At 52.3% G+C, this 22,538-nt stretch overlaps 1 long non-coding RNA gene across 1 annotated transcript; it reads left to right on the top strand.

The window, feature by feature from the left end:
• The first annotated feature begins 15,330 nt into the window (after positions 1-15,330).
• LOC120402863 lies at positions 15,331-20,321 on the top strand. The gene is made up of 3 exons (XR_005597332.1): positions 15,331-15,468; positions 19,730-19,883; positions 20,126-20,321. It is a non-coding gene; the product is annotated as an uncharacterized LOC120402863 (long non-coding RNA).
• The last annotated feature ends 2,217 nt before the right edge of the window (positions 20,322-22,538 follow it).

A 22,538-nucleotide genomic window follows, 5' to 3' on the forward strand; every position in this document is an offset into this window, starting at 1 on the left:
GGCTATTCTGCATTATGATTGATAATTCTACCATTTTGATCTAGCAATGGACCAACACCATTGTCAGGATTCTTTTTGTTCCTAATACATTTTAAAAACTCCTTATTGTCCTTAACTCTGGTGGGCATAGATTTCTTCTTATGCCCCTACGCTTCCCTTATCAATTTTCCACAATTCCTAACTTCTGATTTATATTCATTGCTATCAACTTCCCCTTTCTTCCACTTGCTAGATTTTTTTTAATGTTTCACAGCTGCCTTCACTTCCCCTCTAAACCAGGTCGGTTTGTTAACCAGCACAATCTTCTTCCTCAGTTGTGGGATTGTGGCTTTTGGGGGTTCAAGTAAGGTGTTCTTAAACACTTCTCAATTATCATTCACATTTCTCTGATTATATCCTTCCTCTCAGTTGCTATGTCTCAGAATTGTTTTTAGCTGTGTGAAATTAACTCTATGAAAGCACTACATATATATCTGTAAAAGCAGCAAAGAATCCTGTGGCACCTTATAGACTAACAGAGGTTTTGGAGCATGAGCTTTCGTGGATGAATACCCACTTCGTCGGATGACTTGCATCCGACGAAGTGGGTATTCACCCACGAAAGCTCATGCTCCAAAACGTCTGTTAGTCTATAAGGTGCCACAGAATTCTTTGCTGCTTTTACAGATCCAGACTAACACAGCTCCCCCTCTGATACTTATATATCTGTCACTTCTCTGGACTTTCTTCTGTTGTACATCGTCACTTGTACCAACGGTTGATCTAGCCGACAGTGCCAGGTGCTTCAGAGGAAATGAACACCGCAGGGCAATTTCGAGTGATCTATCCCCTGTCCTGCCCCAGCTCCTAGCAGTAAGAGGGTTAGCAACACCCAGAGCATGGGGTTGTGTCCCTGATCATCGTGGCTAATAGCTATTGATGGACCTATCCTCTGTGAACTTAACTAATTCTTTTTTTTAACTCAGTTGTACTTTTGGCCTTCACAACATCCCCTGACAATGAGTTCCACAGGTTGACTTTGTGCTGTGTCAAGAAATACTTCCTTCTGTTTGTCTTAAATCTGCTGCCTATTGATTGCATTGGGTAACCCCTCATTCTTGTGTTATGTGAAGGGGTAAATAACACTTCCCCATTCACTTTCTCCACACCGGTCATGATATTATGGACATATATCACATCCCACCTGTAACTGTGTATGTGTACAATCATAATATGTGCCTGTATAACCCTATAACAGTGTAACCATGGCTGTATAACCGTGTACCCATGTAACCCTGTATCTCTCAGTCCATCTGCGCACATATGGGGCTACAATCACCCAGCCTGTGACCATCATCTGGTGCTGGGACTTTCCCCTGCCCTTCCCCTCTCTAACAGCTACGAGTCTGCCTCACCTTCGGGGTGAACGTTCCCCCAGCCCGTCACCCAGCAGGCACACGGACGGAGGCGTTGAGCAGACACACGGGGCTGATGGAGGCCGTGAAGGCAATTGGCTTCTCCAGCTCCACCAGAGCGATGTCGGCAAGGAAAGTGCTACTGTTGTAATTGGGATGGAGGACGATCCGCTTCACCGATGAGAACTTCTGGGTTGGAGTCTCACCGACAATCCTGTTTTCACCCAGCTGCACCCGATACGTTGAATTGACTACAGGCCTGAATCCAATTGGGGAACAGCCAAATAGTCATACCACAGGGGGATAGTTCTCACGGTGCTGAAATGTAGCCAGCTCTGGGGTGGGACATCTATGGAACAGACCCACAGCAGTGCTGCACAGGGAGGGCTTGCCTGGCACGTGGATGCAGACATGTCTGGAGCGGTGCACCTGGGGAACAGCCATACATAACACCGCAAAGGGATGGCTCACTTGGCAATGAGATGCAGCCACCTCTGGGGCAGGGCAGCTGAGGAACAGCAACACAGCGATGCCACGCAACAGCAAGCCAGTGAAAAGGGAGAGAGAATCTGTTCAGAATGGCTGCAGTCACTCTCTCTGCCCTGCCTGGGGTACTCACAGCTTGAAGCAAGGAGCTGCTGACACCACCCAGCTCTCGGAGATGAGCGAACCGCCGCAGATGTGGGAGCGGTTTCTCTGCACGCTGACCTGCCAGGGCCAGGCCCTGGCCTTGGCATCTTGACCATTCAGGATGCACCCCAAGACCAACAACTTGCCACAGCCTGGGAAGAAAAGAGTAAACTACATTATCTTCGGGCAAGGGAGCTGAAGTGAGGAAAGTGAAATAATTATACGTGTTACCTGATGATAAGAGAGCAACACGTTCTCCTTCTGGAGCCAGGGAAATAACCCAGGAGTCCTGGTTCTGCTTTAATCCAGTAGACCCCAGAGTGGGAGAGAAAACCCAGGAGTCCTGGCTCCCAGCCACATTCTGTTTCCACGTACGCAGGGCAATGTATTTTGTTGTTGGAATCTTACATGGGATTCCAACTCCCACGAGCATTTTGATACAAGGAGCTGCTGACACCACCCAGCTCTCGGAGATGAGCGAACCGCCGCAGATGTGGGAGCGGTTTCTCTGCAGGCAGTTTTCAAGTGAGCACTAATATATTATACTCCCACCATGCCCAGTAACACTTCAACTGCTCTTATCTGTTCCCATTATACTAACAAACCCCTCTGGCTAGGCAGAAGCAACATACATAGTGTCTTTGTCCTTTGTTTATACACATGAGTAAAGATCCCTTTGTTCACACATATTAGTCAGAATAGATCAAGAATCAAACAGGCAAACAAGCAGAAACCACATCTTGTTTTTGGCATATCTCGTAACCTTTGCTTTCGCTCCATTTGATCAGCTATGTCATACTTTTGATTGGCATGTTTTTGTAAATTTGGGGGTTTGTGATAGACCCAGGCCAGTTGGGTACAGCAGAGTAGCAGAAGGCAGATATACTGGCCACTGGATTAACAGTTTTCTGTTCCCTGACTGTCCAGAGCAGGGGCTGCTCCAGGCTAATGAGAACACCTGACTCCAATTAACCTGCAAAGAGTCAGGTGAGGCCATTAAGCTAATGTGACCACCTGACTCTAAGGCCCTGCTGATACTATAAAAAGGGCTCACTCCAGTCAGGCAGGGGAGAGGAAGTGTGGCTGAAGGGCTGGTTACTGAAGACACCCTCAAACCATCGTTAAAGAAGCCCTAAGCTAAGGGTGAAGAAGGGAGAAGCAGGAGAGCTGTGGGGAAGTGGCCCAGGGAAATGTAGCAACTCTGGCAGTGAAAGGTCGGCTGCCAACAACTGCTACCATTAGGGTCCCTGGGCTGAAACCTGGAGTAGAGGGCGGGCCCGGGTTCCCCCCAACCCACCACTACAGAAACAGAAGTCAGGCCCCTGTCAGGACAGGAGGATAAAGTGTTCTGAAATAAGCCCCCAGGGACAACAGAGACTGTGGGAGTTCTCTCACCAACCTCCTTGCTGGCCTATGATGAAAAGGGCTCAGTAGACTGTAACCCGGGCCCTAGAGAGAGAAGGGCTACGTGGAGGGTCACAGTGAGCCACTGAGGTTAGCGTAATTCACCTAGAAGCACAGGACCCACGGGAGCAAGGTCAGAGCTCTGCCACTATATATATACACTCTTGTTATTTGTTCCCGTCTATGCATCCGAAGAAGTGGGCTGTAGCCCACGAAAGCTTATGCTGAAATAAATGTGTTAGTCGCTAAGGTGCCACAAGTACCCCAGTTCTTTTAGTAAATGTTAGTTTCACTGTAGCTGTTTGCAGTGCTGTAGTCGACTTGATCCTGGGCTGTTAGAGAGACAAGGTGGGGTGACTATTTACTTGCACACTGACCTGCCAGGGCCTTCGACCCTCCTGGGCATCCTGCCCCCCTGTGATACAGCTGAACACTGCACAAACCAGGGAGCCATGTTAACATGGGACAAAGTGCACCTCTCCCACCCAAAACCAGGGAGAGAACCCAGGAGTCCTGGCTCCAGTCCCCCTGCCCTCACCTGACAGACCCCACTCTTTGCCCCAAGCCTGGGAAATAACCAAGGAGTCTGGATCTCAGCCCACTCTGCTCTAATCTCTGGACCCCACTTTCCTCCCAGAGCCAGGGATAGAACCCAGGAGTCCTGGATCTTAGCCCCTCTGCCCTAACCACTAGACTCCACTCCCCTCCTAGAGCAGGTGACAGAACCCAGGAGTCCTGGCTTCCAGCTCCCTCTGCTCTAACCACTAGATCCCGCTCCCCTCCCGGAGCTGGGGATAGGACCCAGGAGTCCAGACTCTTTACCTGGCTGGGCATGACTCTCCACTGCACCTGTGGAGGGATGGAAATGTTGGGGAGACATGACAGAGTCAGAGACATTGGGGGAGGAGCAGCTCAGACTCCAGCGAGCGGAGCAGACAGCCCCTGTTGGGGAGGGTGGAAGGTGGGGAAAAGGGCTGGAATACAAGTTCTGCCCATGATCCCCAGCTCCTCCCACAATGTCTATAGTCTGCCTCACATCACAGATGGTTACTGTGTGTCAGTAGGTTTCTGAGTGAACGCTGCCACCCTGCCACCCCCTTATTCACTATGGTGATATAATTATGATACGTTTGCCTTGTGATGCATCATTTTAAAAGTCTTCATCGGCTGAATATTAATACCCTGTTAAGTTGTATGTGTTGTTGTTGTATCTGGAATTATGAGGTTTTGCTATGAGTGTGGGACTGAAATATGTTGTGAGGTTGGGAACCCCCAAAGCCATGAACAGGCCAGACAGCGTTGATGGCCCATTACGGGGGATACACCCACTCACAAGGATTACCCTGGGAACTGTGTACAATGGAAACCTCTCAGAGAGAGTTTGTACACGACAGGCAGGGTTGTCCCCTTCATTCTCTTCCCCGCCACCGGGGGTGGGGCAAGATCGTCCCCTGCAGTCAATTATCCCCCTAGGGGCAGGATTGCCCCCTCTGGTCTGTTCCCCGTGACTGTGTCCCTCTCTGGATCCCTTGGTCTCTCTTACCATGCGCTGGGGACCACAGCACCAGCAGCGCAGCCAGCTCAGAGCAGAGCAGAGCCCCCCAATGCTGAGGAAGCCACGGCAAGTCTGAGCCCCTTATCTCCAGTCCCAGGGTCCTCTGGCTCGGAGCCCAGCATTTTCCTCGTTAAATCTCTGATTTACAGGAAAGCAAAAGCAGAAGCTCATGGACCCTTGTCTGTCCCCCTCCGCCCCCATTGCGAAAGCTGCCAGGATGCTCATGCTCCATTGACCCATTTTGGCCAGCGTGGCTTAGCTGAGATCTGGTCCTTGCTGGGCCGTTCTCGGGGGAGGAGAAATCAGGGCTGTGACTCGGGCCTGCTCTGTGAGACCATCCCCAGGCGGGTGGCCACCTGCCCAGGTTTTCCCGGGAGGTAGCCGGGCCGAGCCGTCTGTCCGGTGCCCATGGCCAGCTGGAAACGGGCTGCGTGGGCAGGTCCCTGGAAGTGGTGAGGAGCAGGGGTCAGGGGGGTGCAGAAGAACGGGCCAGCTGAGGGGATCCTGAGCCCAGAGCACTGGCCAGGAGCATCCTGCTGCCGGCTGAGCTGCAAATAGGCAGCTCTCACGATGGGCGGCAGCGGGGAAATGAGGGTCTGGGAGCTTTTGCTTTCACTTTCCTGTAAATCAGAGATTTAAACAGGAAAACGCTGGGCTCCGAGCCAGAGAGCCGTGGGATCAGCGATAACTGGCTCAGAGATGCGGTGGCTTCCTCAGCACCAACACCCGCAGCTGGGGGCTGGCCAAAATCAGCTCCCACTCCAATGCAGTGCCTCCAGATGGGCTTATAACCCGCTGCCTCAAAGCTAGGGGCTGACTGCTCCGCTCGCTGGAGGCTGCGTGGGCATGTCCCGACCTAGAGCTCCTGTGGGCTTGGCTGGGTGGGAAAAAAAAGGTGTGGCCCCGAGAGAGCTTGGAGCAGCCCCTCTTCATCTCATGCTGGTGTCACTCTGAAACCTACTGATGCCTGGCAGCCACCTGTGGCTTGGGGTGGAGACTATGGGAGGAGCAATGGGACAGTGGGCGAGGCTTGCACTGCAGCCCTAGTTCTGTTCCCTGCACAGGTACTGAGGAGAATCGAGACCAGCCAGGAACAGACTCAGGGATCCGGGGTTCCATCCCTGGTTCTGGGAGGGGAGTGGGGGCTAGTGGTTAGCGGACACACACCAGATCTACTATGCTTTGGCTTCCCGGCTTCCTCTGCTGTCTCCGGCAACTCTCTGCCTGTGTGGGTGCCGGAGGGTATGAATGCGGTGAATGTGCGCGTCCATGAACAAGCGTCAACCTTTTTCTGTTTGATCATAAAATCATAGACGTTAAGGGCAGAAGGGGCCATTATGATCATCTAGTCTGACCTCCTGCACAACGCAGGCCACAGAATCTCACCCACCCACTCCTATAACATATCCCCAACCTATGTCTGAGTTATTGAAGTCCTCAAATTGTGGCTTAAAGACTTCAAGGTGCAGAGAATCCTCCAGCAAGTGACCTCTGCCCCATGCTGCAGAGGAAGGCGTTTAATAAAATCAATATTAGTGTAACCCTGGGTTGGTTTCTAGTGAAATTGAGGTAACAAGATGTGTACACGTGAATACACGTGTGTATCTGCACGTACGCGTGGGAGTCAGTCTCTACAGATTTCTGTATATAGGTCTCTGGACAGGCGCATGTGGTTCTGCTCTATGGATCTGTATTTGGGCTTCAGGAGTGGGCCTTGAATGGACTCATTGCAGCTGGGATAATGTGTGGTCCTAATTCCACACGTAAAATTACAATATTGGCATTTATGAAATCAAAATATATTTTCATTTCCATAACCTACCACTTTTGGAATTAGAAAGTTGGCAACCCTACACCCAGATCTGGCTAAGAAAAGCTAAGAGAACTCCTTCCGTTCTCGGTTCTCCTGGGTTTGGAGAAGCAGGACTTCGTACGTTTCTTGTAAATAACCAGACAGTAGCAAAGAGAAGAGCAGCCTCCAGCAGTGTCACTGTCTCTCTCCTTGGCCCCGAGCTTTGACTCGCTGCTCAGGTCGAAAAGGGACAACAAGGGCCTGTGTCTCTTGGGACGGGGTTTCAGCTGTAGCAGAAAAGCCCCTCTTCTACCCCAAGAAGATCACGCACATGGGCACCAGGAGACTGGCGTGATCAGAGGGTGCCCATTACTGGGGCGTTTTGGACGTCGTTAGGGTTGCCACGGTGGATCTAATTAATCCTTGTTACAGGCCGTCACAATCAGCCCCCAGTCCTTGGCCTCGCGACAGAGCCATTCAGTCACCGCCCACATGCCCTGGGCATCGCCAGCTCAGCTCGGACGCCTGTCGGTTCTGCTTTCCCCAAAATCACTTGATTCCCAGCAGACTTGGGGCTGGGGAACAGAGACAGGTGTGTGAGGGGCCATTGAGGGACTGAGATAACAGGGCATTTTAAAGGAATTTGACTGCACTTATCTCATGGCCTGGGGGGTGAGGAGCAGCAAATCTCACCATTTCTGGTGTGTTAAAGCCCAGCCAGTGAGGCAATTTATATAAATGCCGGCCCGTTACATTTATTCCCAGGCAGTGCTTGGGCATCGCCAGGCTGGGAGCTGCGCTGAGCCGGTCCCCTGCCGAGAGCATCTGGGGAGGCTGCTCCTTGGACAGCAGCATGAGGAGGCATCTGGGTCCCCACTGGCCGTGTTGCGGCTGGCGCTGCCCCTGCTGGGAGGTGAGGGACGGGACCACTCCACGTGCTGCTTCCTTCCTTCCTTGGCGACATACAGGGCTGGGGAGAGGAGTCGGAGAGCAGAGCCCCCCCGGGGGGAGGGCAGGGGTGGGAGAGCGTGAAACATGGAAAGACAATCGTGACCGTCTGTGACTTAGTCCCCGGGGTTCAGTCTGGACTGTGGGACCGCGGACCCCTCCCCAACACACCAACCACAGCCGGCCTTCACACTGTGATGCCGATGTCAGGCCGTGTGGGGTGTGTGATGGGGCAGGACGGGGGATGGGGAGCCGCGCCCGGGACGGGACGGGGGAGCTGCCGGTACCTCTCTCACCGGAGCTGCCCTTCAGTGCTCCTCCAGGCCTCCATCCCCCCAGGGCGGAGGCTGGTTACTGCGGGTAACCAGACTTTCAGTGTCCAGGTGGCTGGGACTGGACCCCAGGCTAGAGCGGAAGAGAGTGGGTCTGGGTGGCACTCGCTATGCACCCCCCAGGGGGCTGGCCCAGACCCCGGTACCCCCCTGGATGTTCCTCTGTTCCCCCCCGGGGGGCACACCTCACAGTTCGGGGACCACTGGCTTAGAGTCTATGGAATGTGTCTAGGCTGCTGCATGCATTCATTTAATGTGAAATGTCTGTTTCTCGTGGTATAAGGCGATATGTACGTTTGGCTTTATAACTGTAACAATGCTCTCTTTTTGCTGGTTGGACTGTGACAGGGCTGGAGCTAGGAAACAGAAGCCGAGAGCCCCAGGTTCACCCTGCGTTAGTCCTAAAAGACAGTCAGTGCTGAGAGATTACTACAACTCTGCCACCTGCTGGAACCATGGACTGTAACTCATCTGTGTATCTAGCTTTGCCTGCTTTAGCCGGTAAATAACTCTCATTGCTTCTGCCTAGTTAATACATCCTTAGTTAGTTCATGACAGGGCTGGCCGCAAGCATTGTCTTTGGTGTGAAGTCTGAGGTACAAATTGATCTGAGACAAGTGACTGGTCTCCCAGGACTGGGAGCAACCTGAATCTTTTGTAGTCTTTGGTGTGAAGCAACCACAAGCAGTCAGTCCTGCTTGCCAGGATGGTAAGACAGACTGGAGTGCCCAAAGGGACCGTCTGTGACTCCATATTTGTTACTGGGTTGGTGAAATCTAATTATAGAACCTACAGCCCGTTTGGGGTCCCTGCCCTGCACTTTTGACAGTCTGTCCTTCGGCTGACACTCATGGCTATGAACTACTCCAGGAGGCGTGGCAGGTTTCTCTCATCAATCTTCCTTCTTCCCAGCTGTGGCTGGCTTTCCCTCAGGCAGGACCTTCCACGGAGGCACAAGGGGCTGGCTTCCCTTGTCTGCCTAGGGGAAAGATCTTTGCCTAAGCAGGTTTCTCATCTATGTTCAGTTCCAGAAACTTCAGCCCCCACCCACACCCCTTGGTTGAAGGACGCAGCTTCCTCAGCTTGCAAGAGCTCTGTTCCTTTGGGTCTGTCTAGTGATGGAGGCCAAAGACGGTTTCTCTCCTGGCTTATATCTCCCAAAGGTCAACGAGCTTGTTTCAAGAGGCAGGATGGCTTCAGGCTGTTCTTCCTGCCTGCGGCTTCTCATCCCCCTGTGTGTAAAAGGGGCTTCCATTGTTTTCATTCCACCAGGCTTAATTTGTATAGGAGACAGGTACCTAGCGCCCCCCTCCCCCGCAGTCTGTAAGAGAACCTGTGTCTCCCTGTTGGGCTGCAGCCTTTAAAGCATATCATAAAGTATCCACATTTCCTCGTATAGTGTTTATACAGACATTTCACAATGATATTAAGCACCGGGGGGTCATTTGTTTTCAGAAAAACCTCACCCCGTACTCTGGTATAACACAGCACTATTGTATCCAATCAGTTGATTCAGTTGATTATCACATGAAGTTCAGACCAGTAAATCTTTGCAATGGACCCTTCTGAAAAATAAAACCCAGAAGAGCTTCTCTCTCCTGCTGGGTGTAGACACCAGGCTGCCTTCTCCCCCGCTTCTCAGTGTGAGCTTTGATGGGTCTGTGTGCGGCTTGAATGTAAACTGAGGTAAACACACAGTCCTTCACTTAGGATCGATCTGTTTAACAACTCCCCCGGCATATGGAGTTTGAACTCATTTTAGTGACCATTCCAGTGTATGTCCATAACTCTTAGCACCCATCGCGTACATATATCACACAGGGATATGAATGGTCAGAGAGTTATCAGTTTTCAAATGATACCTCACAATGCGTATTGTGCACAAAGATTGTTACAGTCGTGTGTAGGGTGTGAATCCTGGGGTCTAGTGTCACTGCACACATGGTCTGTCGGCACCAAAGATGAGGAAGAACTGGGGTGTGATGGGGAGCCAGTCTAGGAGGCGGGGGGACGGGGTTCAGATGACCAGTCGCAGAAGCACAACAAGGAGGAGGACCCTGGGAACGGTGGCAGACAGACTGGCACCATTCGGACTGACAGTGGTAGTGAAGTTCACCACCTTGAAAGTCACACCAGGCACGTTCTCCTGGATCCAATCGTTGTGGGCGTTCGGGCGGTTGTAGACCCCGGGGTAACCAGGAGCAACAGCAAGTTCATAAGGAGATGACAAGCCTGCTGGACAGGCAATAATTAAAGAGTCAAACAGTCCCTGGGATGAGGAGGTCGTTTTGCTGACGTTTACAGGGAGCTCCTCCCGAGTGTGGGGGGCAGAAGGGGAGGAAGCACGAAGGGGCTTGTTTGAAGATTTAACCAGGGCGTGATGGGGGTTAGCATCATGGGCCATGTAACTGCGAACACTGTGTGGCCTTAGCCCAGGGGTGGGCAAACTGCCCTGTCTGCAGGCGCCGCACCTGGAGCTCCCATTGGCTGTGGTTCCCACCAATGGGAGCTGCAGGGGCGGTGCTTAGGACACAGGCAGCGTGTGGAGCCTCCTGGCTTTCCCTATGCACAGAAGCCAGATAGGAGATGTGCTGCTGCTTCTGCAAGCCACACGGAGACACGGCACTCGCGTTTTTGTCGCTCTTATCTGGACTCTCTGCAATTGGGCCACATCTTTCCTGAAAAGTGGTGCCCAGAACTGGACACAAGACTCCAGCTGAGGCCTAATCAGTGCGGAGTAGGGCAGAAGAATCACTTCTTGTGTCTTGCTTACAACGCTCCTTCTCTTACCTCCATATTACAAGTGACAAACGGAGGCAGAGGGAGACTAACCCCAGGTTTTTAAAAGGTATTTAGGCCACATACATCCCATTGGTTTCAATGGGAATTAGGAACTGAAATCCCTTTAAAAAATCTGGCCCTAAGTGATTTGCTCAAGATCACAAAGGAAGTCTGCAGTGGAGGCGGAATTTAACCTCAGACCCCTCAAGTCTTAGATGAGTGCCATAACCTCTGGACCATCCTTCCTTTCTCCTGTGTGTGTCTAATGACGTGTTTCTGTCTATCTAACCCCAGACATAACCATGTCTCTGTCTATCTATCCCCATAGAAAAACATCCGTCTGTCTAGTGTCTACCTGTCTATCACCTTTTCATAATTAAAGCAGGAGCTATGCTATGTATAAGAAGTCAATTAAAACCACAAACTAGGAATAAACTCTGATAAGTTCAATAACCAGCATTCTTGTTGAAATCAGTAAGATTATGTTCACACTGGTTCACTGTATATTAACTGAGGAGATATGAATGAAGAGCAAAGTTAAGCAGCGGGAGCTGAATTAAAACTATGGGTGAGACCCTTATGCCTGCTCTGGCTTCTTGCACAGCCTAAAACTGGAGTTCTGCAGTGGGGAAGCAGAGGCAGCAAGTGAGTTTGGAAAAGCTTCCACCTCCAAAGAAAAGGACCCTAATGAATACCAAGTAAAACATCTCCCTCTCTCCCGTGCTCACATGCAGTATCTTATCATCCTGTACAACCTACGGCTACAAATCTCTATAATTTACCGTGAGTGAGTGGAGACAGTGGCAGGACCAGTCTGTCCTTCTCAGAAGATAGTTCATTAGCAGAGTCATAAAGCAACTTCCTAGAGAATCTCCATCTAATGGGCCACAATGAATTGCAGGTCAAACAGCGTCAAGAAAGATGATTCCCTTGGAAGCTAGGTGGGTCCAGATGTTCCTGTTCCTTCTCCCGCTTCAAACTAAGAAGAAAACTCAACTATGCAAGAGAGATTTCATTCCATTATTGGTGTGTATCCACCCTGAACCCATGAGACCTTCCATGGGGGCAGAGAATGGTGCACTGGGGAAGCGCATTCCATTCTGTACTGTCTTTATTCACAATCTTCTCTCTCCAGAGCTGTCGACTGGGAATATTTCACCAGCACAAAACTTACTCTGGGAAATTTTAAATGAAAATGTTTGATATTCAAATAAATGAAGCACATTTTTAGAAAAAAAAAAGAAAAGAAAAAACCCTCCATTAAACAAGATTCTTTGAAACCAAGGGGTCTTGCCCCAGCATGCGGAGCCTGACTCAACTACATGAGGTCCCTTCCACCCTACATTTTCATCTTCATATGCACAGCGTGTGAAATCTTTTAACTCGTTACAGCACAATGGACCAGACACTCAGTTGGTATAAATCACCATAGCTCTGCTGATGCTGATGGATCCGTGACAACTGACGCCAGGTGAGGATCTGTCCTGATATTCCCAAATTCTGACATGCAGCGTTCAGGAGAGTTTAGGCAGTTGGTCCCATTTCACTGCAAGTTATTTTGTGAGAGAAAACGAAGACAATATTTTGGAGTCAAAAGCATCAGCACTTTGAGAACAGAAAAACAATCTTTTCCCTTGGTCAACAGAATGGATTTCGGAGTTTTCCTCGGGTATTAGAACTGCAAGAAAAATTGACCTCTCATCTTAGTCTTTGCCCTGTAATGTTAAAGCTTGTTGCAAGATAGAGATCTCTCTCTCTTGAACTCAAATAGATTGTGTAATGGGAGGTGGGGTTTATTTGCTCTGCCAACACCAGGGGACAGAATTCCTCAGAGCTCTGAATCACAGGTCAGGCACAAGCGGAGTGAGTGTGTCGTTAAAATACCAGTTGCATTTCCTGGCAGCAGGAGGTAGTTAGACACCAATATATGGTCTTCAAATATTGTTCAAGTTCTTAGACATGTTGATGCTTCCTTTTGTCTTTCCCTCTGTTTTATGCAGTTCATGTATCTGAAAATCCCCCCTAGCAAGCAGCACGTCCAATCACAAATACACTTAGAGGAGCACGGCAAGATTTTAATCAATATCTGCCAGGATTAGAGCTGTGAAGACGGTTTCTTTCAGAGCAGCAGGACTAGACATCTGTGTCGCACAGCCAAAGGGCAAGGAGCATTCTGCTGCTGAGCGCTGAGCGAGAAGGAACATTTGCAGCAGCAGCATGAGAGGGTCCAGGACTCCAGTAAAAAGTCAGGAAATGCAGCTGCCCGTGCCCGTCCGATTCAGATCTCGATTGAGTGCTGCCAAGGCCCCCAGCAAAGAGCCTGTCATGCCACATACCATTTAGCTGAGCCCTGGCGGGATCCTTATCAGGCAGGATAATAAGGGTGATGCTGCAGCTGGGAACAGGGAAGATCCTGCCAATGGCCCTAAAAGCCAGGATGTGACCTCACATCAGATCAGGAGGGCCAGTCTGGAGATGATAGCAGTGAAAACTCTGCAGAGGGGGATGTGCCTGGCCAGAGACTGGAAGTCCAGGTGTTACTGCAGCTCTCTAACCCCTCCCTCCCATTGTTTTCTAGAGAAATTGGACTTTCAACACTGTGGATTTGGTAGGCTATGGCCAAATAATTTACTGTCCTGGATATTACGCCCTGCATTGCTGTGTGTGTGTGTCTGTGGGGTAGTGCAGACGCCACAACATTTGCATGGCCTCCTCTCCCTTCCCCTTCCCTCCACCAGCCTCTGCTGGCCACAATCCCAAGTGGATGCAGGGCACTGGGGGGAAAGGTTTCGGAAAAGCCAGCTTTGCTGTTTATCCAAGAGTTCAGAATATGGGCTGTACGGCTTGTGCTGAAGCCCACGGTCTGTAGCAAGTTCACAACTAGAAATCAGTGCCCCTCTGTCCGTTTCAGCGCAGGCAGGCAGGTGGGGGTGGAGGGGTTCAAACACGGCTTGGATCAATGCTCTCCATCCTAGCTCAGGCTTTGGTTGGTTTCCTACATTTCTCTCCCAGTCCTGGTAGCTTATTCTGGAAAGTTTCTCAGGCAGCATGAATTCTCCATGGCCTTTCAGGAGAACTGGGAGTGCAAACCTGCTCGGGCCTCCATAATAGCCAGGTCCCTACCAAATTCAGGGCTCACTTTGACTAGTTTACAAACCCTCTGGCCTTGAACTTGACCAACGTCACCATTTCGATGTTTCCACCTGACATTTCCTGGTATTGTAACCATGGGGGTCCCGACCAAACTGGGAGAATGGGGGAGTTCATAGGCTGTTGTGGGAGGGGTCACAGCATTGCCACCGTCACTTGTGTGCTGCCTTCAGAGCTGGGCTCCAAGGGCAGCAGCCAGCAACCTTTCTGAAGCTAGAGGAGGTTCCCAGATGTGCAGGTGGGGCCCTGCTGTTGGCAGCACCTCGGTTCCTACCTACTACTTGGGAGCACCTCGGCTCCTACCATTTTTGGAGCATCCAGAGAAATGGACCCCTGAGCCCCAGAAGGACCTGCAAGGGAAGCCCAGAGCCCCCGCTGCAGAGGCCAGGCAGAAGCCCCGAGCCCAGGCACCCAGAGCGCCGGCAGGAGTGGGGAGGGGCATGAAAGTCCTGAGCCCAGTGCCCCAGCACTGGCTGCAGCCACAGGGGGCCAGAAGCTCTGAGTCCAGGCAGCCAGAGACGTGACTGGAGCAGAAGCTGCCAAGAGCAAAGCCCTGAGCCCAATGCTGGGCTGATGCAGCACATTCACTTCTGCATTGCCTCTACAGGTGCATCTGATATCCCCATGGAGAGGAAGTCCTGTCCCCAGCCGGGCAGAGAAACAGCTACGAGGCCCCTACTGGGTTCTCCTGGTTGGGGGGCTCCCAGCAGGACGGGGAGATCTGATTTCACGGGGCAGGGCTAATTTGATCCAGCCAAAACAGGCACAACAAGAACCAAGAGCTGCCAGCTGAAGCCAGAGAAATTCAAAGGAGACGTAGGCCCACATTTCTGACAGTGAGGGAGACTAGCCACTGGAACAAATTACCCAGGGGAGAGGTGGAGTCTCTGTTTCCTGGTGTCCTACCATCATAACTGGTTGGGAAGGTGCCTTTTAGTGACTTACAAGCAATTGGGCTTCACATGGTGCAAAGTGTGTGAAATTTCATAGCCTGTGAAATAGAGGCCAGATTAGGAGATCGAATTGTTTCATAACCTCTATGAAAAGCTCAGTGTGGGGTGGGGAACAGACTCTGCTGTTTTACTGGGTGGCCTGGCTGGTCCCCAGAATCAATAATGAGCAAGTGGGGTGATCCGGGGTGCAGCTCAAACACCCAGCTGGGCTGGCCAGGGGCAGACATCAGGCCTGCCAGGGAAAGGTGGGTGTGGCAGTGATGTCACAAAGGCCTTTGGCAGGAACTCAGCCTATTGGGCAACGATGATGAGGCGTCTGTGACCTCACAGAGCTCCCTTGGCAACGGCCAGGCAGGACAGGGATGCGGGGCAGGGGGAACCTCGGAGAGCCCTGTAGCCTGGCTGCAGCCAGCCTCCAGCTCGCGGTCTCTCACCGAGCCCAAGAGCCGTTGGTGTGCAGGTGATTCAGTGCGTGTGTGTTTCATTCCCGTGTGTATTTATTTCCAAGACGTTGTCATCTGTGTAGAAGGTAAGAAAAAATATAGGCTCTAAGTACAAGATAGGGGACTCTATCCTAGCAGATTCACAGGCATCACCACCCTCCTAGGGAAAAAGTTTTTGCTAATATCCAAGCCTTCCACCCTGCAACTTGAGAGCATTGCTCCTTGTTCTGTCATCTGCCAGCTCTAAGATTTCATGAGAATCAATCTTTCATTAGGAAAATAATTCAAAAACGCAACTACAAAACACTTTGAGTGAAATCAACCCCTCCTGATCTCTAGTGTCTGGGAGTGTGGGCCTTGGGGGCCAGACTGAGACCCTCATGGGCTAGTAACACCCAAGAAGCCGTTAAAATAATTCCAGTTCTCTTAGCATCCAAGCCTCCCTAATCCAAGGAACAGCTGAGGGCTGCGGGAGACAGAATGTCTAACTCATGACTGAAAATACAGAGATGTGTTATTGGCTTTGTTTGGGGGACAAGTAACAAATCCGTCGGGATTCTTGCCCCAAACAACAATCGCCCATTGTCCTTTAGAGCACGAGGTCCCTAACGTGCCTGACTTGCTCAAATCTCTCTCCTGCTAGGGCTGAGAGAATTTTCTCCATCCCCCATGATACCGAGGGAAAGAGAAAAGAAGTGACCTCTCTTTGGTCACACAGCAAGGCCATGCCAGAGCTAGAAAGAGAAGCATAAGAAAGAAGTTGTATCAAAATGTTTTGCATTTCAAACTAACCAATTTCTTAAACAAAGGCAATTTGATGTGTGGTTAGTGAAGGGAAATGATACATTCTTGTCTCCACGAGTTTCTAGATTGATGAACCAGTAGATCTATCCCCTAGTTTTTATCCCTAGATTGAGGGAGGAAAACAAGTTTGCCTGTTTTGTGAATTCCCAATGGCTTTCTTGAATTTCAACAAACTAGTCGATTGAACTGAACGATTTGAATAAAGTGAAAGGAAGACAATATTTTCTGCACCTTTCAAGGAAGCTACTGCTGCCCAAAGCTGGGTTAGCATTTCAGCTAACTCTGCTTCCAGGGCCTTAGCTATCACATCAGTGGTGCGACTGTCTGAAAAACTTGGCAGTGAACATGTTCTACTGAATGCTATTTTTTCTCTTCTATTTAAATTATTGAAAAGATTGTCATAAATTGGGCCCTTATCAGAGGTTGTCAATTTCCAATCTAATTATGACAGTGAGGGAGACTAGCCACTGGAAGAAATTACCCAGGGGAGAGGTGGAGTCTCTGTTTCCTGGTGTCCTACCATCATAACTGGTTGGGAAGGTGCCTTTTAGTGAATTACAAGCAATTGGGCTCAATAGGGTGCTAAGAGTGTGAAATTTCATAGCCCGTGAAATAGAGGCCACATTAGGAGACTGAATTGTTTCACAACCGATGCCTCTATGAAAAACTCAGTGTGGGTGGAACAGACTCTGCTGTTTTACTGGGTAGCCTGCTTGCTCCCCAGAATCAATAATGAGCAAGTGGGGTGATCCGGGGTGCAGCCCAAACATCCAGCTGGGCTGGCCAGGGGCAGAGGTCAGGCCTGCCAGGGAAAGGTGGGTGTGGCAGTGACTTTTGGCAGGAACTCAGCCCATTGAGCAAAAACAATTAGTTGGGAATTGGTCCTGCTTTGAGCAGGGGGTTGGACTAGATACCTCCTGAGGTCCCTTCCAACCCTGATAGTCTATGATTCTATGAGTGAGACGTCTGTGACCTCACAGAGCTCCCTTGCCAACAGCCAGGCAGGACAGGGATGCGGGGCAGGGGGAACCTCGCAGAGCCCTGTAGCCTTGCTGCCGCAAGCCTCCATCTTCCCTTTACCAGAGAAAGGTTATGAGCAGACAATGGCTGGAAGCTGAAGCTAGACCAATACACACTGGAAAGAAGGCGAGGAGCATTTTTAACATCAGAGTTTGGAGCAATTCCCTGAGGGTTGTGCTGGATTTTCCACAACTGGCCTCTTTTAAAATCAAGCTTGGGTGTTTTACTAAAAACCTGCTCTAATTCCTATGGGAATTATTTTGAGGCACATTCTATGGCCGAAGTGAAAGAGAAAGTCAGACGACAGTGGTTTCCTCTGGGCTTGGAATTAACCTGTGACTCGCTGGGGGCGTTTGGAATGTGGCCATTTTGCTTCCCTCTTCCTCCTTCCCTCTTGTCCCTTCTTCTCAATTGGAAAACGGGCCACCAGAAAAGCCTGATTTCCACCCTGTGCCCCTTCCATTCGTGCTGTAAGCTGAAGGGCATTGTGACTTGAGAGTGAATTCAGCCAGTCAGTGCTGACTCTCCACAGGTGATTTGCATAAGTCAGTAAAGGAACCTGCAGGTTTCCGTGGGAGCGATGCCCAAGGCAGGGCTCAGGCTTCGGGTTTATGCTCAGGGTTCGTGGAGACAGGGAGCGACAGGTGGCTGAGTTACCTCTGGTGTCACAATGTTACTGCTCAGGTTCCTCTGCCTGCTGCACCACCTGGGCAGTGACTGTCAAGGGGAAGGTTTTGTGGATTTGAAACTTAGAACCCAGGAAGTGCAGAAGAGGACTGGCTTAGAGAGTTTGGCAGTAAAATGTAGGTTTTGTGGCAATATCCTGTGCAATTGCTACTGGATCCGGGAGGGAGACAGCATTCGTGCCCCTCCCACCACCTCTTAGCTGGGCCTACATAAAAGAGACTAGCTAGAGTTTTGCACACTTGTTTGTTTGAGACTGAGCAAATAAGGCCCAACAAATTACTGCTAGGATGAATTTTGCAGCCTCCTCTCCTTGACTAGAATACAAGCAGTTTCTGATTCTCTCAGATGAAGTCGTTCTTCTAAAATCAAGGGCAAGACCAGTCAGTGGCTTTTTCACAGCCCCGCCCCCCAAAAGAGATTTTATTTTTATTTAAACTGGGTGTTTTAAATTTATATTGAAAAAGGTTTTTTTTAAACTTATCAAGTATAAACTTTGAAATGATGACAAGTGATGTTAAGGCCTCTAGTTGCTCCAGCCTATTAAAGTAATTTAAATAACTACATATATGAAGAAGTCCATGTTTGCTGCCAAGTGTCAGAGGAAGTCAAAGCACTGAACTGTTGGAAGTCATTGCCTAAGCACCTGGGGGTCCAGAAGTGATTGAAACACTCAGCCAGATTTTGGCAGCACTAGCCTCTTCTGCGGGTGCAGAAAGAATATTTTCTTCATTCCAGTTGATGCAGCTACTTCATTCAAATGTAAGAAACTGATTGGGAGTTGGAAAAGGATGAAGGCTTCTTTTCCCCTTGTAAAATATGAATAAAGGCTAGAGAGGAGGAGGTGTGAGCTACTACTTCTAAAATCTGGAAGGACATTATGAGCAGGAACAATCAGTTCAGTGCACGAACTAGAGATACTTCCTTACCTCAGTTTGTTTGAAATGAAAACAAATGGTTCTGTCAACCTTTTTGTTTCTCTGTATCCTGCAAAACCAGCAAGTCAACATGTTTGAATGGATCCCTATTCCTAGCATCATAGAAGACTAGGGCTGGAACAGACCTCAGGGGGTATCTAGTCCAACCCCCTGCTGCAGGCAGGACCAACCCCAACTTCATCATCCCAGCCAGGGCTTTGTCAAGCTGACCTTTAAAAACTTGTAAGGATGGAGATTCCACCACCTCCTAGGGAACCCATTCCAGGGCTTCACCACCCTCCTAGTGAACTAGTGTTTCCTAATAGCCAAGCTAAGCCTTCCACAGTGCAACATGAGACCATTGCTCCGTGTTCTGTCATCAGCCACCACTAAGAATTTCATGAGAATCAATCCCTCATTAGGAAAATCACTCAAAAATACAACTACAAAACATTTGGAATGAAATCAATCCACCCTGACCTGTAGTGTCTGGGGGTGTGGGCCTCTGAGGCTAGACTGAGACCCTCATTGGCTAGAACCACCCAGTGAGCCAGTAACAATATCCACTCCTGTTACCGTCCAAGCCACCGCAGTCCAAGGAACAGCTGAGGGCTGTGGGAGACAGAGGGGTGCTGAGAAGGTCTAACTCATGACTGCCAACCCAGAGATGTGTTATTGGCTTGGGATGGGGGACAAGGAGCAAATCCGTCAGTCAGTACAACAGGTCACACTCGGAGCCAGGGAGACTGGGAATCGAGTCCTGCTGGCACTTCCCAGCTCTGGCTTTCTGGAGGAGGAGGAAGACCCCAGCTCCCCTAGCTGACCCTGAGGCACCTTCTGGGCCCAAATGGAGGTGGCCCCGGGTACAGCTATGGAGTGTCCCCAGGAGCGTTCCGCTAGTGGCATTGTATTGTTTTCACAGCCAGTTTCGATCGCTGGTGTCTACCCCTTGCCCTGCGGGCAGGGCATTGAGCGGCACCCGTTGCCGGCCACCTGGGTGCAGGAGATCGAGGGTGATCGAGGGTGAAGGGAGGAGCAACTCTCAGCATCTGCCATCCTGCTCCATCCGATCTAGAGTAAGTAAGTGGAGTTCTCCAGAACCATCCCCAGTGTGGTGGGAATATCCCACCACTAGGGCTCCCAGCCCGTCCCTTGTCAGGGTTTGTTCCCCAGGTTGAGGGTTCCTGTGCCCTGGGGTGGGATGTGTCAGGAGGAGAAATTGCCTCAGCAGAGGGGAGGTGGGCAGGGGAGCAGGCAGGCTCGTTAATGAGAGGCTGCCTTGAAGCCAGACTCATGGCTGCTCCCCACTCACTTCCAGGATGGAGCGAATCCGGCAGATGCTGAGGAGGAAGGCCGGGCAGGTGGATCCACAGCCAGCAAACATCAGCCGGCCTGCCCAGGCGGAGAGCGGCCCCTCTGTCCCCGCGGGCAGGGAAGAGGCTCGTGCCCAGGGGAAAGGGAGGAGCTGCTTCGCCTGCTGGAGGAGGCGGAAGACAGCAGCTCCTCTAGCTGACCCGGAGGCACCTTCTGGGCCGAAACGGAGGTGGCCCCGGGTTCAGCCTTTGAGCGGAGAGTCAGGGGAGGGCAGGAGCCGGGGACGGCAGCTCTGGAGCTTCCTTTGCAGGAAGCTAAGGAGCCAGGAGCTGCGCCCCAGGGCCCAGCAGGAGCCTCCCGCCGGCCCCACCCCGGCGACTGCGGAGCCTCCCACCGGCCCCACCCCGGCGACTGCGGAGCCTCCCGCCGGCCCCACCCCGGCGACTGCGGAGCCTCCCGCCGGCCCCACCCCGGCGACTGGGGAGCCTCCCGCCGGCCCCACCCCGGCGACTGCGGAGCCTCCCGCCGGCCCCACCCTGGCGACTGGGGAGCCTCCCGCCGGCCCCAACCCGGCGACTGCGGAGCCTCCTCCGGCCCAACCCCGGCGACTGCGGAGCCTCCCGCCGGCCCCACCCGGAGACTGGGGAGCCTCCGCCGGCCCCACCCGCCCGACTGCGGAGCCTCCCGCCGGGCCCCCCCGGGCGAATGCTGAGCCTCCCGCCGGCCCCACCCCGGCGACTGCGGAGCCTCCCGCCGGCCCCACCCTGGCCCCGGAGGAGCCTCCCGCCGGCCCCACCCTGGCCATAGAGGAGCATCCCACCAGCCGCGAGCAGGATTTGAGTGACTGCGGGACAAACTCCAGCAGCTCCGCGTACTCCTGCGGGGCCAGCAGCTCCTCCGTGGGGTCTGGGAGCCCTGTGTTTCGAGGCTCCTTCTTTGGAGGTGAGGGGAGACCCAGGGGAAAGGGAGGAGGACTGGGGCGGTGGGGGACTAGTAACACCCTGTGCCCATGGGCTCGCCAAGGCGCCGGGACTGACCCACATGAGCCCCCCTAACACCAGTGGGGGTGGCACAGCCACGCCCCAAGGCAGGGGATGCTGGGCGGAGTCGGGGAGCTCCGGCCTCCCCTGATCATGTTGGGGGGGGGGCTGAGGCTGATGGGGCTGAGGGCGTCTCTGGGAGGCGCAGGGGGGGGCCCTCGCCGCCACGGGGCTCCTTACAGAGAAAGGGGAAACATGGAGCCTTCTCTGTCCACTGCATCCCCCCAGCAGCAGAAGGGATTAAACTTTCTCCTTCCCTCCCTGGTGCAGACACCCCCAGTGCCCAGGTGTCGTGGCCTGAGGAGGAGGAAGAGGAGGAGTGCGAGGAGGAGGAGGAGGAGCAGGAGGAGCAGGATTTCTGCCCTGAGGAAGACATCATCTTGGTGATCCAGCAGCACCTGCAGGGCGGAGCTGAGGTACAAAAATCCCCCAGCTGCGCTGCCCCCCAGTCTGTCCTGCTCCTTGTTCCGTCCCCACCCAGGCAGGGGGGTCTTGCACCAGAGAATCCCTCACCCCCAATGGGGGGGACACATCTCCTCTGTTATCTGGCACCCCAAAGTGGGGACATTTGTCCCACACAGGCCAAGGTCCTCGCAGACACTGTCCAAGTTCCAACCCCTGTCTGCGCAGGGAGACACTGGTTTCAGGAAGGGGGCGGCTTTCCCTGTCCAACCCCATGGAGGTCCTGAGCCCTGGAGCTGGTTTGGGTGTGGGGTCCAGGGCATGTGCCTTGATCCTGACGTGCTGTTCATGGATCAGGGGTTCAGAGGGGATTGCGTTACCCCTCCGTGGCTGATCCCAGCCTTCCCTCCTCTCCTCATTCTCTGATCTCCTGCCTGGACTCTCCCGGGGATCCTACCTCCCACCCATTGCAGTTTGGCTGGTCCATACTCTGCTGGGTACCAGGCCCTGCACAGAGAACTGCGAAGAGCAAGGATTGACGAGGCAGCAGGCATCCGGCCATGAACTCTTGCGAAGTGTCCCTGGAGTGATGTGAATGGGAGAGGCCAGGATGTGCCTTTTGAGTCTTGCCAGGGCTCCTGGAGAATCCTCCTCATTGTCCCCTGACTGATGTAGCCCCATGTCCCATGACTGACGGGTGCTCCCTCTTCTTGCAGGCTCTGCACAACCACTATTCAAGGAGCCTGGACACCATCCTCAGGAGCCAGCTAACAGAGACCCCACCGTGGAGAAGCTGCAGCACCTCCTGGAGGTGAGTAGAATGGACGGTCTGGGGTGGAATTGCCCTGAGCCCTGTGGGAGGGCAGTAAAGGAGGGGCGAGAAGAGCCAGGTTTCCATTGTGTCCTCCCCGCTTGGACCCAGCCGGCCACGCTGTCCCAGCGCGGCCAGTGCAGGGGGACGAGCGGGGCCTGTCA

Source organism: Mauremys reevesii, linkage group 4 (genome assembly GCF_016161935.1).
Source record: "Mauremys reevesii isolate NIE-2019 linkage group 4, ASM1616193v1, whole genome shotgun sequence".
Lineage (NCBI taxonomy): Eukaryota > Metazoa > Chordata > Testudines > Geoemydidae > Mauremys > Mauremys reevesii.